The sequence below is a fragment of the Pseudorca crassidens genome, chromosome 10 (genome assembly GCF_039906515.1).
Source record: "Pseudorca crassidens isolate mPseCra1 chromosome 10, mPseCra1.hap1, whole genome shotgun sequence".
Lineage (NCBI taxonomy): Eukaryota > Metazoa > Chordata > Mammalia > Artiodactyla > Delphinidae > Pseudorca > Pseudorca crassidens.
In genome coordinates this window covers 41646496-41671074 of record NC_090305.1, presented here as the reverse complement: position 1 = coordinate 41671074, position 24579 = coordinate 41646496, and positions in this window count along the sequence as shown.

Below are 24579 nucleotides of genomic sequence, written 5' to 3'. Positions count from 1 at the left end.
AAGATCCCTTGTTAAATGCAGTGCGCCTCCCGGCCTGCCGGTGATCAGCTGAAGAGGGGGCAGGTGGGAGGGCTGCAAATTTGCTCCTGGAAGGTTCTGCACTGAATGAGCCAGTAAGGAAAGGAATTGAGCAAAGGGGAGAAGAGGGGGTGAGAAACTAGAAGGAGATGGAAGACGCCAAGTACTCGTTCCACAATTCTGCCTGGGGCCACCTCTTGCAGACTTTCAGCCTCAACACCCCCATTTTAAACTGAGAAACGCCACACAACAAGATTAAAGGCTGGGCAAGAACTGGGGGATCTTTCGAGATTCTCTGAAGGGCAGCAGACAACTGAGTTAGAAGGAATCACTCAGACTCACGGCGCTGCTGTCCGCGTGGTATTTTCTCCTGCCCTTTCCTATCAGTCAAGCACCAAGGAAAGCAGATAGAGAAGGAAACTGACCCCAAAGTCAGCTCCCTTCAAGAGGAGGAGGGCAGTCAGGGGAAGGAAGGAGTGGGGAAGCTCCGGACAGGAGGGGAGGGAGATGCTGAGGATGAGAGTTTTTGTTTGGGTTCACGGCTAAACTGAGTTACCATCGAGGTGGGAGTCATGCTACATCCAGGTACCTAGGCCTTGGGGTACAAGATTCAAGTTCTTAAATAGAGCTCATGCCTCCACTTAAACTAGAGTTTCTCTCCTTAACCTGCCTCCCACATAGAGGATCACCAGCAAGGAAACACACTCTGCTAGAAAGACTAAAGGAGGTTAGTGTGTGTGTGTGTGTGTGTGTGTGTGTGTGTGTGTGTTATCAAGAACGGTCTGAGGACTTGAGGCAGCAGGAATATGTAGCATTTCTGTCACACTGGAGTGACTAAAGTTAATGTTCTACTCCATCCTTCAACTCTGAGGTACAAGGTGAAGTCCTGCTTTTGCATTAATTAATCCTTGACATTTTTCACAGGATTGTGGAGCTTTACCAGAAAGGGACTTCATAACTGTCATAACATTTTAATCTCCCTGGGCCTGGGACCCAGTGGAGCCCTACTGGGTCCCAAGGAGACTTTTTTCTACAATTAGCATTTCAGTCAAAGCCTTAATTCTGCAAAAAGAAAGCAGAACGTGAACAAAGACTTCCCAAGACACCAGTTCTGACTCTAGCTCCCTGGGGTGCTGAAGTCGGTTGTGATCGAGCCCTGAAATCAGAGCTTTGTCTCTTAAGCCTTGCTGTCTCTACTTGTTCAAAATGCATGGACTAATACTTTCATCTGTGAAAATACTTGCATTTTTCCAGAGGCCTTACTGTACACATTTTCTGGGGGGAAGTCTGTTTCCTCCCGCATAGGTTTGAAGTGAGAAGAATCCAGTTCATCGTTACACATTTCCTTAGACTGCTTCAGGGTATGAGCCACCAGCATTTGCCTGTGAGCTACTGGTATAAAGAAGCCCCTTGCAAACGTTACCTGTCAGACCGCTGTCACGTCTTCATTGATAGCAGACACTTGGCGTTAGCGAATCAACCACTGGGTTAATGAGAACTCAGGCTCGCAGCCTCCCCTCCGCTCATAGAATAAACACTGTTTTCCTTTGGCCTAATTACTAGATGTTCTTAAACATCATCATTTTGTAAAAGAAACCAGGACTACAAATTACTTCGTGAACCGCACTGTGGGAACTCAAAAATGTGCCTGCAGTTTGGAGAGAGTGTTTGTAACAGTCCGAAGGACACAGCGCTGGTCACAGGCAGCAGGCACTCTCTGCAGATACCGTGTTATTTCCTGCACTGTCCCTCACTGTCTACACAGCCCCTACCTAAAAAAGGTCAGATGGGAATCAGAGTGTCTTTTTCCTTTATCAACAGATTTTGTGTGGTCGGGTCCATAAAGCTGCTGGCCTCGGGGATAATCTAGATTTCATCCCCAAAGCCCCACAACTGATTTCTGTTGTCATGATTAAATGAAAAAATTCAACAAACAAAAAGTCATCACACCACCACCACCATGAACAACAACAAAACTCAGAGACTTACTTTTGTAATTTTCTTAGATAAACAACAAGGTCCTACTGTATAGCACAGGAAACTATATTCAATATCTTGTAATAAACTGTAATGGAAATGGAAAAAAGAATATAGATATATACATATGTGTGTATAACCGAATTGCTTTGCTGTACCCCTGAAACTAACACAATATTGCAAATGAACTATACTTCAATTTAAAAAAACTCAGTAAAGCCTGATGAAATATCTCAGGGTTCATAGTGGGTCAGTTATGTTGAATTACTATGATAGAATTTTATTTGAATATTTAGCCTAAAGGAGGCTTGCCTAGTCAGATCTGCACAGGTGCCCCTATACCAATGGGGAAATATCTGGAATTGGGAAGAAAGAAGCGGCCTATGGGTTGCTGCTGGGACCCGCAACATGTAGAGTGGTGAGGACTGTTCTTAAACACAAAATCTCCTGCTGAGTATGTCTACAGACCCTGACCATAGGATCCCTCACCTCTTCTGGAAAACAGCAAAAGAACGCTGAGAGAACAGCCAGATATGTCATACACAGGTTGTTACACAGGCTGGCATTCCAATACAACCGTGGAGAGCTTATTATTATTATTATTCTACTACTACTACTATTGTTATTATTATCACTACCACTACAGAGTAATAATTCCTGAAGGTATTCTTTGGAGGGGTCATGCGGCGCGTCCACCACTAGAGGGCGCCGCAGACCCTTCCGTGTTAAGCGCTGTCCCCGAGCAGAAGTGGGAACCAAGGGCTAAGGGCGGGGCGGACCTTACTTCCACTCAGGACTCTCTCCATCCCTTAACTCGCATCCCACTGGGGGAGTCACCTCTGAAGGCAAGGGGCGGCGGGGTGGCCAGGCAAGCACTACTTGAATTGCTTTGAAATTCAATATTTCTTTGGAAGAAAAGATTCTTGCCTTTGATAAATTTTATTCATTAAAATATTTCAGCCCTTTGCATGAGCCGAGGCTGTGCTGGCCTCGGACCCCAGCGCCTCTTGGACACTTCCCGCCGCAGGTGTATTATGGCGAGGCCGACAAGTGAGTTCATCAGCAGACTGCACCGTCCTAAAGGCAACGTGAGGGAGCTCGGGGGAAGGGGGTGTAAGTCAGATGAGGTGTGAGCCTGCAGGCAGTGTATCCCCAAGGCCTCAGTGTGCTGAGGCTCAGAGACCAGATCAGAAATCACCGGGTGAAGGAGAAAAACCAGGCAGGAACAGAGATGGCTTTTTGACAAAGTGCTTTCCGTATAACAGAATACATGACAGAAAACCAAAATCCAAATGCAAAATAAGAGAAAAAGCCAATAGCTAGTAGCCCGCAACAAATCCACCAAAACCAAAAAAACCCTGTTCTTTTAACCAGAAACTTTTCTAGTTTTCAGGTTTGGGGTTAAAAACAATCCAGGAAGAAAACAACAGCGTAACCACACTGACCTGAGATAAGGCATTGGAATATCATCTTTAGAGTGTGTGCCGTCCCCAGGGGGTGACAGGGCTGCTGGCTGGTAGTGGGGACGTTTCCTCAGAGGGGTCATGTGAGAATATGTCCCCACTTCTCCAAAATGTCCACCTAATCCCCCCGAAGTGCAGGAGTGCTAAGTGCTCAGGTTCTCAATCCTGGCCACTGACAGCTTCAGATCACTCGGGGAACTTCTGAAAAACACAAATGTCCTACCTGCTGCCCCTCCCCCGGTCCAATTTAATTTCTGAAGATTCTCTAGATTATTCTAACGTGAAGTCAGGGTGGAGACCTCTTGAGTTATACGCAGATGACATTTCGTAGGGAAAACACAAAATTCCAGTTCAGGATACCCACCACCTCCTTTTCTTCTCTAGAGCACTAGGAATGGATTAAAACCTCTATCTAACTTTTACTTGCACCTTCAACACCTGAAATGGTATGTAGGTAAAATCTGTTTTCACAAAGAAAGTAGTATTAAAATTAAAATGAATACATAAACGGTAGGAAGGGTGCCAAAATATTTATTTTTATTGTTCTTATGAGTCACCTTTTAATTTCTAGAGTCCCCCTCAGATGAGCATCTGACAACTCCTCCCTTCGGTCCTTCTTTTGCGCTTTCTTCAGGATGCTCTGAGGACCTCCCTGCCCTTTCCTGGGGGTCCCAGCCTCATCTCTGAACAGTAGACTGAGATGCCCCCATCTCTGAAGCTCCCTGTTGGCTGCATCTGGGACTTTGGGTGGCAGCCTCTACTGAGCTTGTACGTGTGCTGACCGTAAGCAACTTAGAATTTTTCCTCTCAGAGCATCTTTAAGACTGACAAGCCTTCCTTTTGCCACCATTCATCTCCTCTCATTATTGTGCTAACACATTCCTTAATTTTTTCCTGTTACGTTGTCATTGAAATCATCTTTCCCTTTGACGATTCATTTTACTTAGCAGCTTGACTGGGCTGTGAGATGCCCAGATAATCGGGTTAAACGTTATTTCCAGGTGTCTGTGAGGGTGTTTCCGGGAGAGAGAAGCATTTCAGTTGGTGGGCTGAGTAAAGCAGACAGAGTAGAAGGCAGAGGAAGGTTGAATTCTACCTCTGTGCCTGACTGCTTGAGCTGAGATCTGGGTCTTCTCCTACGCTTGGATTGGTACTTACACCATCGGCCCTCCTGGCTCTCAGACCTTCAGATGCTGACTGGAATTACGCCACCAGCTTTCCTGGGCTTCCAGAAGGCAGATCCGGGGACTCCTCAGCTTCCATAGCTGCATGAGCCAACTCCGTATAATAAATCTCTCTCTATCTCTAACATATATAGTATAATTCATCTATATTTATATTTATACTTAAAATCTCTTATTTCTTCTCTGGCTGACTCATGCACTCCCCATCAGGAGAGAGTGTGAGAAAGATACAGGCAGTGGTGAAGAGGGGGACCCCGGCCCTGCCACAGCTCCCTGACAGCTTGCAATCAGCCACCACTGCGCTGAATTGGAGGCTCCATCAAGGGGCTGGATCCCATCGTGGTTACTGCAAAGCGGCATGTTCTTTGCAGCTGGAGGTCCTACATTTTTTAAGCACTTTAATTCAAACTAGGGTCCAAGACGGCTGCTGCCCAGTAAAGTTCATCTTCGTCTGGCAAGAAACAAGAATTCGAGCAAGAGCTCTCCGGACTGGAAGGGAAAGGTTGAGAAACGAAGAGGGCTGAAGGATTCATCCCTGGCAGCCCCGTGCAGCTGCAAGGCAGAGCAGCCGCTGCGCCTACACCTTTGTGCCACTAGAGGGCGGGGTTATTTCGGCTGCAGCAGCTGTGTTGGCCCAGGGTTTGCACCAACACTTGATAAATGTATATAATCCTAAAAATAAACGCCTCACAATCTGTGATATCTTACATTAAAAGCAACATGGCTCATGGAGGAAAAAAAGAGAGAGGCAGGCAACTCAATCAATGAGACTCTGGGAACAAACAAAATACTGATTCTCATAAAAATATAAACGGTTGGAGCCACATGTTACCTGCCAAAAAAAAAAGAAATACAATGGTCAGTAGAGAGCCTTAGAAGAAAAGGTGAAAGTGGCCTGGCTAAGGAGGATGAGGAAGGGGTGTAGAACAAGGACCCCGAATATTCGCAGGGTGCTGGTGGAGATGCAGCCATAGCCGAGGCTGTGTGTGGAATACGGTGGGGCCGGAAGTGATGCTCTGGTCCTTTGTGCTTTGTTTTGCACGAAGATGGAGGAGACTCGTGCAGTTAGCACTTCTAAGACAGAACAAATGACCAAACTGGGTAAGAATTCGGGGTGAATGCATTTCCCCTCATTATGGAATTTCTCCACCACAGTGTCAGGGGAAGCTGACAAAGCATTCACATCCTGGGGGCGGAAATCTTGTCTGAGCCAAAGGGACTTCCACATTTCCAATTTACTGACATTTCTCAATTTACAGCCATGGTCAGCAATGACTCGTGTGTAGGAAGTAGGCACAACAGATCGGCTTTGCCTGGGCTCCCAGGACAGCTCTCTCTTCCCATGCTAGTTTCTGGTTTGTTTTTATTTTTAAGATTTTTTTTTTTTTTTGCTGTACACGGGCCTCTCACCGTTGTGGCCTCTCCCGTTGCAGAGCACAGGCTCCAGACGCGCAGGCTCAGCAGCCATGGCTCACGGGCCTAGCCGCTCCGCGGCATGTGGGATCTTCCCGGAAGGGGGCACGAACCCGTGTCCCCTGCATCGGCAGGTGGACTCTCAACCACTGTGCCACCAGGGAAGCCCTATTTTTAAGATTTTTGCCTTTAGGGATTGCTTTAATAGCTTGGAAGTTCAGCAACACCTGGAAAGGTATGTTTGCTGGAATTTATCCCCCTTGTGAATGGTTTTAGTAGGGTGGCATTTCCAAGTGCCTAGCCCTCTCATCCTCACTCTTCCAGCTTGTCCAGCCCTCTCTTCACCCCCCTGTGCCCTGGGAGACGCTGGGTTAGTTCACTGAGAAGTTCGGTCACAACAGTGGCCTTAAAATAACCACAGAGCCAAAGCCAAGATGATACAGAGTACTGAAAAACAAGGAGATAAAAAAGGGCAAGAAATCCCTAGCATAAAGGGCCAACGCTCCTTCCCCAAAAAGGTAAGAATGAAACCCTTGAAGGGTTTCAAAGATAATCTCATATATTACACATATATTATATATATATTACAGTGTCATGTTACCCACAAAATCATGGAGTATCACACTAGATGCCTTATCCTGGATTTCCCACTGTATCAAGCAGAAGCTAAGATCAGAATCAAATGAGACATCACTTACATAGATCAGTTGATGTAATAGCAGAAAGTGCTAGAAGGCTTCAGTAGAGCCCCAACACTCTGACACCACTGCTGGAATCAAGATGAAGCCTATCCCACATGTAAACTGGTGCAGCCACTATGGAGATTCCTTAAAAAACTAAAAATAGAGTTACTATATGATCCAGCAATCCCACTCCTGGGCACATATCTGGAGAAAACTCAAATTCGAAATGATACATGTGAGGCAACCTTCAAGATGGTGGAGGAGTAAGCTGTGGAGATCACCTTCCTCTCCACAAATACATCAAAACTACATCTACACGTGGAACAACTCCTACAGAACACCTACTGAACGCTGGCAGAAGACCTCAGACCTCCCAAAAGGCAAGAAACTCCCCACGCACCTGGGTAGGGCAAAAGAAAAAAAAGAAAAAACAGAGACAAAAGAATAGGGACGGGACCTGCACCAGTGGGAGGGAGCTGTGAAGGAGGAAAGGTTTCCACACACTAGCAAGCCCCTTCACTGGTGGAAAGAGTGGTGGGCAGGGAGGGAAGCTTCGGAGCCACGGAGGAGAGTGCAGCAATAGGGGTGCATAGGGCAAAGGGGAGAGATTCCTGCACAGATTGGTGCCGACCAGCACTCACCAGCCCGAGAGGCTTGTCTGCTCACCCGCTGGAGCGGGTGGAGGCTGGAAGCTGAGGCTCGGGCTTCAGAGGCCAGATCCCAGGGAGAGGACTGGGGTTGGTTGCATGAACACAGCCTGAAGGGGGCTAGTGCGCCACAGCTAGCCGGGGGGGAGTCCGGGAAAAAGTCTGGACCTGCCGGAGAGGGAAGACACCGTTGTTATGGAGTGCGCAAAGAGAGGAAATTCCTGCTCTCTGTGCCCACAGATGGCAGAGTGCTGCCTAAAGTGAGCTCCAGAGATGAGTGCAAGCAATGGCTATCATCTCAGATCCCAGAGGCAGGCATGGACTGCTACCGCTGTTGCGGCTGCCACCAAGGATCCTATGTGCAAGTGCAGGTCACTACCCACACCCTCCTGGGAGCCTGTGCAGCCCGCCACTGCCAGGGTCCTGTTATCCAGGGACAACTTCCCCAGGAGAACACACGGCACGCCTCAGGCTGTTGCAACTTCACGCCAGCCTCTGCCGCTGCAGACACTCCCGGCATCCCAATTATGACTACTGTACCTCTCCCTCTCCCCAGCCTGAGTGAGCAAGAGGGCCCTAATCAGCCACTGCTTTAACACCCTCCTGTCCGGGCAGGGAACAGATGCCTGAGAGCAGCCTACATGCAGAGGCAGGGCCAAAATCAAAGCTGAACCCCAGGAGTTGTGCGAACAAAGAAGAGAAAGGGAAAGCTCTCCTAGCAGCCTCAGAAACAGTGGATTAAATCCCTGCAACCAGCACAGTAAACCCTGCATCTGTGGAATACCTGAATAGACAACGAGTATTCTCACAATTGAGGTGGTGGACTTTGGGAGCAACTGTGGACTTGGGGTTTGCTTTCTGTGTCTGATGTGTTTTGGGTTTTATGTTTATCTTATTTTAGTTTTTAGTGTTTGTTTTCATTTGTGGGTTTGTTTATTGGTTTTGTTGCTCCCCTCCTTTTTTTTTTCTCTTTTTGTGAGTGTGTGTGGATATGTTTCTTTTTGTGTAATTTTGTCTGTTTAGTTTTGCTTTTACCATTTCTCTTGGGGCTCTGTCTGTTCGTTGTTTCTTTGTTTGTTTTCTTCCTTTTCTTCTGTGCCATGTGGCTGGCAGAGCCTTGGTGCTCCAGCAGGGTATCGGGCCTGAGCCTCCGAGGTGGGAGAGCCAAGTCCAGGACTTTGGACCACCAGAGACCTCCTGGCCCCATGTAATATTAATCAGCAAGAGCTGTCCCAGAGATCTCCATCTCAATACTAATACGCAGCTCCACCCAACGGCCAGCAAGCTCCAGTGCTGGATGCCCCATGTCAAACAACTAGCAAGACAGGAACACAACCCCACCCATTAGCAGACAGGCTGCCTAAACTCATAGTAAGTTCACAGACACGCCAAAACACACCACTGGACGTGGCTCTGCCCACCAGAGGGAGACGATCCAGCCCCACCCACAAGACCACAGGCACCAGTGCTGCCCACCAGGAAGCCTACACAAGGCACTGAACCAACCTCACCCACTGGGGGCAGACACCACAAGTAAGAGGAACTATGAACCTGCAGCATGCAAAAAGGAGACCCCTTACCTTGAAGGCGCAAGGTAAAAACCCACTAGACCAAACAAATGAAGAGGAAATAGGCAGTCTACCTGAAAAAGAATTCAGAGTATTGATAGTAAGGATGATCCAAAATCTCAGAAATAGAATGGAGAAAATACAAGAAATGTTTAACAAAGGCCTAGGTGAATTAAAGAGCAAACAAACAATAATGAACAACACAATAAATGAAATTAAAAATATTCAAGATGGAAGCAATACCAGAATGAATGAGGCAGAAGAATGGTTAAGTGACCTGGAAGATAGAATAGTGGAAATAACTGCTGCAGAGCAGAAAAAAGAAAAAAGAATGAAAAGAATTGAGGACAGTCTCGAAGACCTCTGGGACATTAAATGCACCAACATTCGAATTATAAGCGACCTAGAAGCAGCAGAGTAAAAGAAAGGGTCTGAGAAAATATTTGAAGAGATTATAGTTGAAAATTTCCCTAACATGAAAAAGGAAATAGTCACCCAAGTCCAGGAAGCAGAGAGTCCCATACAGGATAAATCCAAGGAGAAACATGCTAAGACACATATTAATCAAACTATTAAAAATTAAATACAAAGAAAAATATTAAAAGCAGCAAGGGAAAACAACAAATAACATACAAGAGAATCACCATAAGGTTAACAGCTGATCTTTCAGCAGAAACTCTACAAGCCAAAAGGCAGTGGCAGGACATATTTAAAGTGATGAAAGGGAAAAAGCTACAACCAAGATTACTCTACCCAGCAAGGATCTCATTCAGATTCAATGGAGAAATTAAAATCTTTACAGACAAGCAAAATTAAGAGAATTCAGCACCACCAAACCAGCTTTACAACAAATGCTAAAGGAATTTCTCTAGGCAGGAAACACAAGAGAAGGAAAAGACTTACAAAAACAAATGCAAAACAATTAAGAAAATGGTAATGTGAACATATGTATCGATAATTACCTTAAATGTAAATGGATTAAATGTTCCAACCAAAAGACACAGACTGGCTGAATGGATACAAAACCAAGATCCATATATATGCTGTCTACAAGAGACCCACTTCAGACCTAGGGACACATACAGACTGAAAATGAGGGGATGGAAAAAGATATTCCATGCAAACGGAAATCAAAAGAAAGCTGGAGTAGAAATACTCATATCAGACAAAATAGACTTTAAAATAAAGTCTATTACAAGAGACAAAGAAGGACACTACATAATGATCAAGGGATCAATCCAAGAAGAAGATATAACAATTGTAAATATTTATGCACCCCACATAGGAGCACCTCAATACATAAGGAAAATGCTAACAGCCATAAAAGGGGAAATCGACAGTAACACAATAATAGTAGGGAACTTTAACATCCCACTTACACCAATGGACAGATCAGCCAAAATGAAAATAAACAAGGAAAAACAAGCTTTAATGACACACTAGACCAGATGGACTTATTTGATACTTATAGGACGTTCCATCCAAAAAATAACAGAATACACTTCCTTCTCAAGTGCACATGGAACATTCTCCAGGATAGATCATATCTTGGGTCACACATCAAGCCTTGGTAAGAAAATTGAAATCATATCAAGTATCTTTTCTGACCACAACACTATGAGACTAGGTATCAATTACAGGGAAAAAAACTGTAAAAAATACAAACACATGGAGGCTAAACAGTACACTACTTAATAACCAAGAGATCACTGAAGAAATCAAAGAGGAAATCAAAGAATACCTAGAAAAAAATGACAATGAAAACATGATGACCTAAAACCTATGGGATGCAGCAAAAGCAGTTATAAGAGGGAAGTTTAAAACAATACAATCCTACCTCAAGAAACAAGAAAAATCGCAAATAAGCAACTTAACATTACACCTAAAGCAATTAGAGAAAGAAGAACAAAAAAATCCTAAAGTTGGGACATTCCTGGTGGCACAGTGGTTTAGAATCTACCTGCCAGTGCAGGGGACTCGGGTTCAAGTCCTGGTCAGGAAGATCCCACATGCCGTGGAGAAACTAAGCCCGTGCACCACAACTACTGAAGGCCGCGTGCCTAGAGCCCATGTAACACAACAAGAGAAGCCACCGCAATGAGAAGCCCACGCACCACAATGAAGAGTAGCCCCCACTTGCCGCAACTAGAAAAAGCCTGCATGCAGCAACGAAGACCCAACATGGCCAAAAATAAATAAATAAATAATTTATATTTTTTAAAAAAAACAAAGTTAACAGAAGGAAAGAAATCAGAAAGATTGGTGAGAATTAAATCAAAAAGAAATGAAGGAAACAAGAGCAAAGATCAATAAAGCTAAAAGCTGGTTCTTTGAGAAGATAAACAAAATTGATAAACCACTAGCCAGACTCATCAGGAAAAAAAGAAGACTCAAATCATGAGAATTATAAATGAAAAAGGAGAAGTAACAACTGACACTGCAGAAATACAAAGGATCATGAGAGATTACTACAAGCAACTATATGCCAATAAAGTGGACAACCTGGAAGAAATGGACAAATTCTTAGAAAAGTACAACATTCCAAGACTGAGCCAGGAAAAAATAGAAAATATGAACCGCCCAATCACAAGCACTGAAATTGAAACTGTGATTAAAAATCTTCCATCAAACAAAAGTCCAGGACCAGATGGCTTCAGAGGTGAATTCTATCAAACATTTAGAGAAGAGCTAATACCCATCCTTCTCAAACTCTTCCAAAAACTTGCAGAGGAAGGAACACTCCCAAACTAATTCTATGAGGCCACCATCACCCTGATACCAAAACCAGAAAAAGATACTACAAAAAAAGAAAATTGCAGACTGATATCACTGATGAATATAGATGCAAAAATCCTCAACAAAATACTAGCAAACAGAATCCAACAACACTTTAAAAGGATCATACACCATAATCAAGTGGGGTTTATCCCAGGAAGGCAAGGATTCTTCAGTATACTCAAAACAATCAATGTAATACACCATATTAACAAATTGCAGGACATAAACCATATGATCATCTCAATAGATGCAGAAAAAGCTTTTGACAAAATTCAACACCAATTTATGATAAAAACTCTCCAGAAAGAGGGCATAGAGGGAATCTACCTCAACATAATAAAGGCCATTATGTGACAAAACCACAGTCAACATCATTCTCAATGGTGAAAAGCTGAAACCATTTCCTCTAAGATCAGGAACAACATAAGGGTGCCCACCCTCACCACTATTATTCAACATAGTTTTGTAAGTTTTAGCCACGGCAATCAGAGAAGAAAAAGAAATAAAAGGAATACGAATCAGAAAAGAAGTAAAACTGTCACTGTTTGCAGATGACATGATAATATACATAGAGAATCCTAAAGATGCTACCAGAAAACTACTAGAGCTAATCAATGAATTTGGTAAAGTAGCAGGATACAAAATTAATGCACAGAAATCTCTTGCATTCCTATACACTAACAATGAAAAATCAGAAAGAGAAATTAAGGAAACAATCCCATTTACCATCTCAACAAAAAGAATAAAATACCTAGGAATAAGCCTACCTAAGGATGCAAAAGACCTGTACTCAGAATACTATAAAACTCTGATGAAAGAAATCAAAGATGACACAAACAGATGGAGAGATATACCATGTTCTTGGATGGGAAGAATCAATATTGTGAAAATGACCATACAACCCAAAACGATCTACAGATTCAATGCAATCCCTATCAAATTACCAATGGCATTTTTCACAGAATTAGAACAAAAGATTTTACAATTTTTAAGGGAACACGAAAGACCCTGAATAGTCAAAGCAATCTTGAGAAAGTAAAATGGAGCTGGAGGAATCAGGATCCCAACTTCAAACTATACTAGAAAAGCTACAGTAACCAAGAGAGTAAGGTACTGGCTCAAAAACAGAAATGTAGGTCAATGGAACAGGATAGGAAGCCCAGAGATAAACCCATGCACATATGGTCACTATCTTTGACAAAGGAGGCAAGAATATACAATGGAGAAAAGACAGTCTCTTCAATCAGTGGTGCTGGGAAAACTAGACAGCTACATGTAAAAGAATGAAATTAGAACACTTCCTAATACCATACACAAAAATAAACTCCAAATGGATTAAAGACCTAAATGTAAGGCCAGACACTATAAAACTCTTAGAGGAAAACATAGGCAGAACACTCTATGACATAAATCGCAACAAGATCCTTTTGGACCCACCTCCTAGAGTAAGGGAAATAAAAAGAAAAATAAACAAGTGAGACCTAATGAAACTTAAAAACTTTTACACAACAAAGGATACCATAAACAACACAAAAAGACAACCCTCAGAATGGGAGAAAATATTTGCAAATGAAACAACTGACAAAAGATTAATCTCCAAAATATACAAGCAGCTCATGCAGCTCAATATCAAAAAACAAACAACCCAATCCAAAAATGGGCAGAAGACCTAAATAGACATTTCTCCAAAGAAGACATACAGATGGCCAAAAAATGCATGAAAAAATGCTCAACATCATTAATCATTAGAGAAATGCAAATCAAAACCACAATGAGGTATCATCTCACACCAGTCAGAATGGCCATCATCAAAAAATGTAAAAACAATAAATGCTGGAGAGGGTGGAGAAAGGGAACTCTCCTGCACTGTTATTGGGAATGTAAATTGATACAGCCACTATGGAGAACAGTATGGTGGTTCCTTAAAAAACTAAAAATAGGACTACCATATGACCCAGCAATTCCACTACTGGGCATATACCCTGAGAAAACCATAATTCAAAAAGAGTCATGTACCACAATGTTCATTGCAGCACTATTTACAATAGCCAGGACATGGAAGTAACCTAAATGTCCGACAGATGAATGGATAAAGAAGACATAGGTCATATATACAATGGAATATTACTCAGCCATAGAATGAAATGAAACTGAGTTATTCATAGTGAGGTGGATGGACCTAGAGTCTGTCATACAGAGTGAAGTAAGTCAGAAAGAGAAAAACAAATACCATATGCTAACGCATATGTATGGAATCTAAAGGAAAAAATGGTTCTGAAGAACCTAGTGGCAGGACAGGAATAAAGATGCAGATGTAGGGGACTTCCCTGGTGGTGCGGTGGTTAAGTATCCGCCTGCCAATGCAGGGGACATGGGCTCGAGCCCTGGTCTGGGAAGATCCCAGGTGCCGAGGAGCAACTAATCCCGTGCACCACAACTACTGAGCCTGCACTCTACAGCCCACGAGCCACAACTACTGAAGCCTACAAGCCTAGAGCCCGTGCTCCACAACAAGACAAGCCACCGCAATGAGAAGCCCGCGCACCGCAACGTAGATTAACCCCCACTCGCCACAACTAGAGAATGCCTGCATGCAGCAAAAAAGACCAAACGCAGCCAAAAATAAAAATAAATTAATTTTAAAAAAAACCAAAAGAGAAATATTAAAAAAAAAAAAAAGAGGCAGATGTAGAGAATGGACTTGAGGACACAGCAGGGGTGGGAAGCGTAAGCTGGGACGAAGTGAGAGAGTGGCACAGACATATATACACTACCAAATGTAAAATAGATAGCTAGTGGGAAGCAGCTGCATAGCACAGGGAGATCAGCTCGGTGCTTTGTGACCACCTAGTGGGATGGGATAGGGAGGGTGGGAGGGAGGCTCAATAAGGAGGGGATATATGTATACATATAGCTGATTCACTTTGTTATACAGCAGAAACTAACACAATTATTGTAAAGCAATTATACTCCAATAAAGATGTAAAGAAAAATTATAAAAATAAAAATGAAATTAAATCTCAAAGAAAAAAAGATACATGCATCCCAGTGTTCGTAGCAGCACTGTTTACAATAGCCAAGACATGGAAGCAACCTAAGTGTCCATCAACAGAGGAATGGATAAAGAAGATGAGGTACATATATACAATGGAATACTACTCAGCCACAGAAAAGAATGAAATTTTGTCATTTGCAGCAACATGGATGGACCTAGAGATGATCATACTAAGTGAAGTGAGCCAGGCAGAGAAAGACAAATATAATATGGTATCACTTGAATGTGGAATCTAAAATATTATACAAGTTGAACTTATTTACAAAAACAAAAACACTCACAGACATAGAAAACAAACTTATGGTTACCAAAGGGGAAAGGAGATGGGAGGGATAAATTAGGAGTTTGGGATTAGCAGATATACACTGTTATAAATAAAATAGATAAACAACAAGGACCTACTGTATAGCACAGGGAATTATATTCAATATCTTGTAATAACCTATAATGCAAAAGAAAAAAAAGAGGAAGCCCACCCCACAAAATCCACATCAACACGTCACCCTCATTTCTCCATCCTCAAGGAGATAATCACCTTTGCTGCCTCCAATGACTGGCTGGCCAACACATATCTGACATTTTCTGATAAAATAAATGCTTGTGGATGAATTGCTGTGGCTTTAACAACAGTTTGCTTCCTAAAAACTGTTAACTGTTTCCCTGTTCCACCTTTCAGGTTTACAGGGTAGAGGGAAAACCACACAATGGCAGTCACATTTTATCATGACCAGTATAACACTGACCCTATTCCAAGAAGATGCAATTCTGATTTCAAAAGATATTGCAGTTCAAACAATTAGATCTCGTGGGGCTCTCAGGATAATAAATGAAAGCCTATGCAGGAGAAATTTATTCTGAGATAAAATCCCCCCTAAAAGATCTCTTTATCTTAAGATTAGTAAAATGTAAAAGCAACCACTGTTTCCAATGAAGATTTCACCTAAAATAAGCAAATGAGAATTATGTGTCACTTATGTGGTACGTTAGGACTACAAACAACATTATAAAATTTTTTAAAAACAATGAATCACAAAGTAATGTCCTTCACATGAGCTGGACAGTGTCTGGGGAACACAGGGATAGTCTGTGAATCCCTCACCATCAGCACCACCAGCATCTGAGTGGTGGGAGTCCCTCTGACAGTGCCTCGTCCAGAGGTGGTGAGACACCAGACAGGTGAGCCACTGGCCTCGGGAAGCCAGATGGTCCAGGCCAAGCCCTGGGTTCGGCATTCTGACTTGGGCAGGACAGGTGGTGTCCTCTCCTGGGGAGGCCAAGTACATTCCTTCAGAGAACTCATTCTCCCTGGGATATACCTGGCCTTTCAGGGAAATCTAGGAACCTCTGAAACTCAACCTAGACAGAGCCTGTACCCAAACCCAAATCCAAACTACTATCTTTCTACACGCACGCACGCGCGCGCACACACACACACACACACACACGTTCATCGTGGAAATATCAGAAGACAAATATGACCCAGGTATCAGCTGGGGTCCCCCACTTGAGAGGACATAGGGAAGTTGTCCAGAACCTCCAATTCCAGAGCCTGTGGAAGTCCTGATTCCAGTGCTAGTTATTTCTGTCTGCTTCCCCTGCCCCATCCCTCCTTGCCTGCTCTGTGTCCCAGGGGGCTGAACTTTGCAGGTGGTACCTGCACGGTCCCTGGCCTCCTGGCTTCTCGGTAGGGTTTGGCCAATTGAAACACATACAGAAAATCAGTGAGTGGAAAGAGCAAAAGGAAGAGACACGGATTCCCTCTGCTTCTGTCCTCTGTTGCCTACATTCTGTAGTCTTAGCTCCAGGTGAACAGTCTGTCTTCCAAGGTTCCAAGCTCTCTGTGGACTTGGATAATGCAGTTCCCTCCCTCTGCCCCCTAAGGACTGCACGTGTACCAAACCAAACTTGAGTCTGCTCACCCGATGTGCAACAAAGCCCAATCTACGGACACTGGGTTATGGTGAAGGAAAGTACAGAGTTTAATGCAAGGTGCCAAGCAAGGCGAAAGGCAGCTAGCTGGTGCTCAAAAGAGCCAAATTCCCCAATGGTTTTCAGGGAAAGGTTTTTAAAGACAGTGTGAGGGAGAAGGTCGTGGGGTGTGTGATCAGCTCTTGCAGAATTCTCTGATTGGTTGATGGTGAGGTAACAGGTTCTGTTTTGGGAATCTCAGTCATCAACCTACTGGTTCTAACTGGTCTGGGGTCTACATGCTGGTGGCCAGCAGTCAACTTCCTCCACCTGGTGGGGGTTTTAATATCTGCAAAACAAGTTAAAGATATGATTCAGGATATCATTTGTAACCTGAGGGGGAACTAAAGGTCCTTGACTTTGTTTTATGACTAAACTATTATTATGTTGTCTTGCTTGACTCTTTTCCTTTGTTTCTGCATTTTCTCATGTCTCTGATTAAATTTGCTCTTTGGAACTTAGGGAAGGCCTAGGTGGCTAAAGGTTTTTTACAAACAAGGGGTGGGGATGTGGAGGTCTGTCCAGGGAAGGCCCCACAGGGTCCTGCTCAATTTCAGGAGTGTGAAGGCTCCTTTGGGTTGCTAGTCCTGTGTGTCACCTGTGCTTGCTGGTTCCTCTAACACTGTCCCCCTCTTTTTTTCATTAAACTCTCCTCAGTTAAACCCCCTGAAGGTGTGGTCTTTCCCTCTTGGTGTCCTGACATATGTACACTCCTTCCCAGTGATTCCTTTGGACTCCAGAAGGTCTTATGGTCACATGTGCACTGCTGTCCAGGCAACCCTGCTTCTTCACTTTATGGATCTAAACAAGAAGCAGCTATTTTAATGGTTCCTTAACACAGTAAGATTTTTAAAGTCAGTCATTCATGAGTATGGGGGGAAAGTTGGGGGTAACAGAAATGATCATAACTCACACCATGCAGTCAACAACTTAAAAATCCACGTTAGACACATGTGGCCAATTGTTTCAGACCATAGCCTCTGGAGTCAACTCTAGGAACCAAACACTGGATCTACCACCTCCTAGCTGCTGTGTGATCTTGGATAAGTTACCTAATTTCTCTGGGCTCCAATTTCTTTCTTTCCTCCCTTTCTCTTTCCTTCCTTCCTTCCTTCCTTCCTTCCCTCCTCTCTCCCTTTCTCCCTGCGCTCTCTCTTGTAAATTGGGGTGGCCATAGCCCCTACCTCCTAGGGTTGTTGTGAGGATGGAACAAGTTAGTATCTGTAAAGTTCTTAGACACCTGGCTATGCTAAGGATCCTGTGTGGGAATTAGCTATCATTTATTATATATTATTATTATCACTGGACATTCTCCAAAATCCTTCTCAGCTGAGTTTCTTGGCCTCTCTCAGCCCCTTTGGCAACTTGACACCCTCTTTTTGTCCAGCTTCCCCATTCCTTTCTCCGGGACTGCCCCTAGGGTGCTGGGTGGGAGAGGACAAATATTTTTTGCCCCCTTGTCTGTACAAACCATTTGAGTCACTCAAAATTAGCATGTCAGCCCCATACCGGCTGTCCAACCTTATGCATTTCATGAAGGAAATACGGTGCTGGGCAGTGGGGATGACCTGCCTGCCAAGCCTCTGGAACTGGGGCCCAGCCCCAGGGCTCCCAGAAAACTCCACAGGCACAAAGTCGCCGAGATCCTCAGGACATCTGGTCAACCTCACATGTGGGAAGTGGAGGTGGAGGATCAGAGGGTGCCGCAAAAGGAAGAAAGAGGGGCCAGGGCCCTCAGGGAACCTGGGACTCTATACAAACCCTGGTCTGGGCTCAGGGTCCCCCACCTGGAATGTTCTGCTGACCCCATCTGTCCCAGGCACTAAAGGACGATGGACGATTTTGAGGACCCTATGAGGGGCTGGACTGGTCTTCTCCTCACCTACTTCCTTCTGCATTTCTCCTTCATATAAAGTAGAGTAAAGAAAGTTCCACATTCTCCGTCCCAGGCTTCCATGGCCCCACCAATCAAGGTCCTCTATAGACACAGAGGCCTTCCTTTGGCAGGACCTACCCTCCTTATAAGGCGCTTACAGTGATAGACTTCTGATAATGACAAAGGAGGAAAAATAAGAAGATAAATATTACCCTTAACTCTACTACCAGGAGATATTGCCTGGCCACATTTAGGCATGTGGAAAAGTATGGCAGCTCTAAACAAAGAGGTGGATCTAAATGAGTGGATACAGAAACAAGTTTGTAGTACACAATACAGGATGCCCCATTAGATTTGAATGTCATATAAACAATGAATCTTTTTAGCATAAGTATATCTCATGCAATATTTGAGACATATTTACACTAAAAAAAAATTTTTTTTTTTTTTGGCTGTGTTGGGTCTTCGTTGCTGCATGCAGGCTTTTTCCCTAGTTGCGGCGAGCAGGGGCTACTCTTCGTTGCAGTGCGCGAGCTTCTCATTGCAGTGGCTTCTCTTGTTTCGGAGCACGGGCTCTAGGCTTGCAGGCTTCAGTAGTTGTGGCACACGGGCTCAGTAGTTGTGGCTCGCAGGCTGTAGATCTCAGCCTCAGTCACTGTGGCGCACGGGGTTAGTTGCTCCGTGGCATGTGGGATCTTCCCTGACCAGGGTTCAAACCCATGTCTCCTGCATTGGCAGGTGGATTCTTAACCACTGCGCCACCAGGGAACTCCTACCCTAAAAATTTTTGTTGTTTACCTTAAATTCAGATTTAACCAGGCATCCTGTATTTTTATTTACTAAATCTGACAACACAAAGTACATTGTTAAGTGAAAAAAGCAAGTTGCCAAACTTTTGTTTATACTGATCCCATAAGTGTAAACAAAAATTATTCTATACATAAACATGCTTATATAGACACACACACTCATAGATAAAGATCTCTAGAAAAATATACACAGGACTAGTACCTCTTGGGTATAGGATACGGGAGGAAGCTTTAACTTTTTACCCTACACATCTGTGTGTTATTTACATTTTTAAACATTTGACAAAGTCATTTGAAAGATGTAATGAATGTATTATGGGTGAAAAGACTTTTAAAATAGGTGGAAAGGTAAAAAACATAACTGTGTAAATAGTATAATTACATCTATAATTATTTAAAACGCTGTGTCAGAACATGCACTAAGAACTTAACAATGGTTCTGGACACAGTGCTCGGGGTTCCCATGTATGACATCAGTCCACGCAAATGGATTTTGTGCTGCTGCTTGATTTGCTGACCCCTCATTTAGATCACCCCCAATTTACTGAGAGGGAAAGGAAAATTGGAAGCCCACGGGGATGAGGGGAATGCTCGGGCCAAACTTCAGGCTGTGAGCTCATGGATGGAGTCCCGGGTGGCTGTATGCATCATGCTGGAGCTTGGTTTATTTCAAGGTGATACCAGGCGTCCCGGGAGTGGAGAAGGTAAATGTTCTCTGAAGTGGACACCTACAGGCCCCTGACACAATTGTTAAGGCCTGAGTTTTACTCTGAAAACTTGAAATGGTGTCCTGAAGATACAGAGGACTTTGTTGTATATAGGAAGCATCATGTAAAACTTTAAACTTTGGGTTGTATCCAATATTGACAATTTTACACAGTTAGTCTCTTAGAGGCAGCACAGAGCCATGAACTTGGCCAACTGAAACTTTTTGTAAAAATCACGTCCCCAAACTTCTTCAAACTCTACATGCTTCTCTTCCTGCTTGAGGACATTCTTTCAATTTTGGATCCTCCGCCCTCCTGTACCTCAAAATAGTCTATTAGGCAGACCATTTGTTCCCTTTGATTCTATTTTGAGAGTGGCTTTCCTTTGGACAGAGCCATTAGAGCAGCTGCGAGAGTTGATGTCTGTCCATCTGTGACCAAAAAAAAAAAAAAACTTACACAAGTGCAGTAACACCAAGGCTGTCCCCAAGCTGCTCTGAATACTGCTCTGAGCAAGGGAGCCCCGCCGGCCCAAAGGTGGAGGGTCCCCTCTCCCGATCCACGTAGCGCTGGATTGAGGGATATCTGCAATAAACACGTGGGATGAGGACTCATTTGTAGCAGTTACTATTAAAAATCACTTTTTTAGGATCCATCATCAGATAGTATTAATGACTTAGTACAAGTGAGGAATGTATTTATGCCACGTGCTAGGTTGTAATCAGGAAAGATTCAATTATAGTTTCTGCTCTCAAGGAGTTAATAGGCTGAGACACAGAATAGTAAGTGATGAACCTTATATATAACCCCTAATAGTTTTGCATGCTGCTCTGTGCTTTCACTCTGCCAAGCCTTTTAACCAATTTGAGCTCATCTTCCCAACCACCCAGCGGGCTGCTGGGAAAACGGACAAGAGAAGCAAGTATCATTAAAAACCATGAAATTTCATTTCTTCATTTCCATGTAATGAAAATGAACTTTGTAAACAGACTTTGTAAACGAATCTGAAATAGTACCAGTTAAATAGAAGCTTAGGGGAAAGGAGTCCCCGGGCTCCACCGGCTGGGTGTTGGGTCACCCAACCTGCTCCTTGCTCCTGCCAGCAGCCCAGCCCACCCCCGGGACCCGAGGCCAGTCTGCACACTTCCCTTCCAATGGCCACAACCAGCAGTGTCAGTTTGAGCTTCTGAGATGAGGGACAGAAGTTATGGGCGGGTCTGGAGTCCAAAAGGCAAGGAGCCACTGAAGCTTGCTTCCTAAGAGGGAAACTCAAAGTTCATGGCAAGCTATTTTTACCCCTGCTTGCCTTAAAGGAACCTTACTTCTTCCCAGAGAGTAACGTAGGCATGGAGAATCTGGCCCATGTAATGTGATCTCAAATTATATTAAAATACTTTCAACTCATGAATGACTTTGGGGCAGAAAGTTGTCAAATCATGAACAAATCCATGTGCCTCCTTGCTGTGGATGGTATAGGTTTGATCTTGCTTCCCACAGAAATTTCAGCAATACACACTGAGACCCTGCCTCCAGTTCTTGGGATCCTCCAAAGCATGGGGCAGTGCCAGGACACCCAGTGCAAGTTCATACATCTTGGCTGAATTTATCACTGAGTCATAAACATAATTCATCCTGTGTCCTAATGTGAGAGGGGAATCAAAGACTGCAGCGTAGAGGATGCGTCTTCTTTTTCCGGGTTGGCAGGCAGAGAGTGAGAACTGTGCCTTGCCCTCTCCCTTCTTACCTTCCCCTCCCAGGGGCCCACCATCTGTTCTGAAATATCACCATCCATGCAGGGTTACCCCGAGCAGGCCTTTTTAGACAGGGTTTTGTCATGAACTATAAGTAGCAGTGATCCAAAAGAGAGATTAGAGATGAATTTACTCTTCATCCTTCCCCCCAGCCCAAGCAGTGCTTTACAGAAACACGATGCTTACTCAGATAGCTGAACATCCCCCAAAGTGCTGGTTACAAGCAAATCCATAACACTAGTCTGTATCACCCTTTCAACTGGCGCGTGGACGTCACCCACCCACGAACACAACACGCCTCATTCGTGAAGTGTTTGTTGAGCTGCCTCCGTGGGCAGGTAATTGTGGGGGCACGGGATGAGTCAAATACGGACATTTCCCCACGAAACTTCCAAAACAACATGGGAAATAAAAGGTGCAATTATAATCCAGGCAGGAAGTGATGAAGTGCCAAAAGAAAGATACACACACAGGAATGGGGGTTCTTGCAAGAGACCAGATCCTGTGTTTGGGAGGAGAGGGGGGTGCCTTTGAAGGCATTTGAGCCAGGCCGCGAGCAAGGGCAAGGTTTAGTCCTGCACAGTCAGGACCCGGCAGGGATTGGCAGAGGCATAAAGGCAGGGAATTGCGTGCACGCCCCGCGGAGATGGTGACCAGAGGGATCTGGATTCATCAGCATGAGGCGGAGTAAGAAGAGATCAGAGTTAGATTCCTGCCACATCAGGAACTATATAAAATTACAGGCGACAATTGTAGACTCACTCCACGAGCAAGGCATTTTGTGCCCAGCAGCAACATTAGAGCTGCGTTTGCCGAAGTCTGAACCGACGTGCGCCCTCCTGGGAGGGGGCTGTACGAACAGACCTCTGGGTGCTTCCCACGTGGAGCGGGGCTGCCTATTGCCTCCGGAGCACAGAGCAGGGCTGGAGGGGGAAGGGCGCCACCTGGCGAAGCACTGGATAAGCTCCAATCGCAACCGGTGCTGTAGGCCCGTTTGACAGGTGAGCAAACTGAGGCGTAGAGGGACTCCTTTGCCTAAGGCCATGTAGACGGTCAGAGATCAGAATCAAGACTGGAACCCGGATCCATCTGACTCCAAAGCTGCTATTCTCAAATAGTAGCAGCCTTGACATCCTGCAGAAATGCAGCTGAGCTCTCCTGCCCCCTCTCCATTCAGCAACCTATAGGTCCTAGTGGCAGAGAATCCAGCGTAGTGGAGGATGTTACTGTAAAATGACAGGCTGGAGCCCAGGCTTCGTAAGGAAAAAAAAGAGAGAGAAAGAGGGAGAACCCAGAAAGGTGCTGAGCATCTATTAAAAATAACCAGGGCTCCAGGGACTGGAAGATGAAAAAAGACATAACAGTACATATAATAATAGCATTTTGGTAAGTGCTAGTCAGTACAGAAACAGTTTATGTATAAACAGATTATCACAATTTTCACAGCAGCTCATTGAAGGGGATGTAGTTAATATCATCCATGGCCCAGAGAGATTGATTAACATGCCTAAGGTCACACAGCTAAGAGAGTGGCAAAGGCAGGATACAAATCCAGACATTTCTGACTTCAGGGTCTGTGCACTGAACCTCCACAAACTGTCCCTTTGAAAGATGTCAAGTAACCATAAGGAAAAGACATAGACCCTCTAGTAGAAAAGAAGACTCTAGGATTTTGGAGGTTTGTGCTTACCACAAAGTCATGTAGCCCGTGACTATCTAGAGATGATTTCTTCCAAGGTAACCATTCATTCTCTATGTCCAGTCAGTTTGCTTCCTTTAAATTTGCCTCCACCAACTTACCCCCAGCCTCCCCACCAGGACAGTATTGTAGGTTCTGGTCACTTCTTCTTCCCCCAGATCTCCCACGTCTGTCTGCCCCCTTCCTCTCACACCCAGAAACTAGCACTTCTGCTTCTGTCACTTTTTGGCTGGCAACAAAGAGGTTGGGTTTCTTGAAGCAGGAATTTTAAGGCTACACTCAGACATGTCTCCCTTTTCTTCAATAACAGCATTTTTCTCCCAGTGGATTCAAAACTACTTTTAACTTGGAAAATTTCATCTCTCACGGCATCTCTCTATCGTGGATCAGGATGGTTGACATTGTTTGGGGATTATGGTGAGCCAGGCGTAGCTCTTAGTTCTTTACCTGTATTAGCTCATTTAATCCACATGCATTACCTGATGGGATGATACTACTGTTAGTTCCAATTGTAGATAAGGAAAGTGGTTCAGAGAAGTTAATATATCTCTTGTTTCCTGGTTAGGTAACTGTTGGAAGCAGCAGAATCCATGTTCTTGGATCCTAGAGTTGAGTTCCGGTTCATTTATGGTTTACTAGTGTCCTGGTGAGACCAACGATGCTGAATCTTAACGTGGTTCTAGGAACTCTAAGGTGATCGTTGGTAGCCCTAGCTCTTGAGGACATTCCAAAATGCGTGGAACCACATTTAAATCACTGTAAAATCACATTTGTAGACCTGAAGGCCTATAATCCACCTGCCAGGGCCACCATATTATATAGTGGAGGCAGGAAAACCAACCCATATCACTTGCAGGCGTAAGCAGGCCAGCGTCCAAGCTGCCATGTTGCAAAATCACATTACTTACAACAGTTGCCGTGGACAGGCAGGGATTTGTGACTCCCAAACAGCACCTTAAATAGCAAGATCCAGCAAGACACGT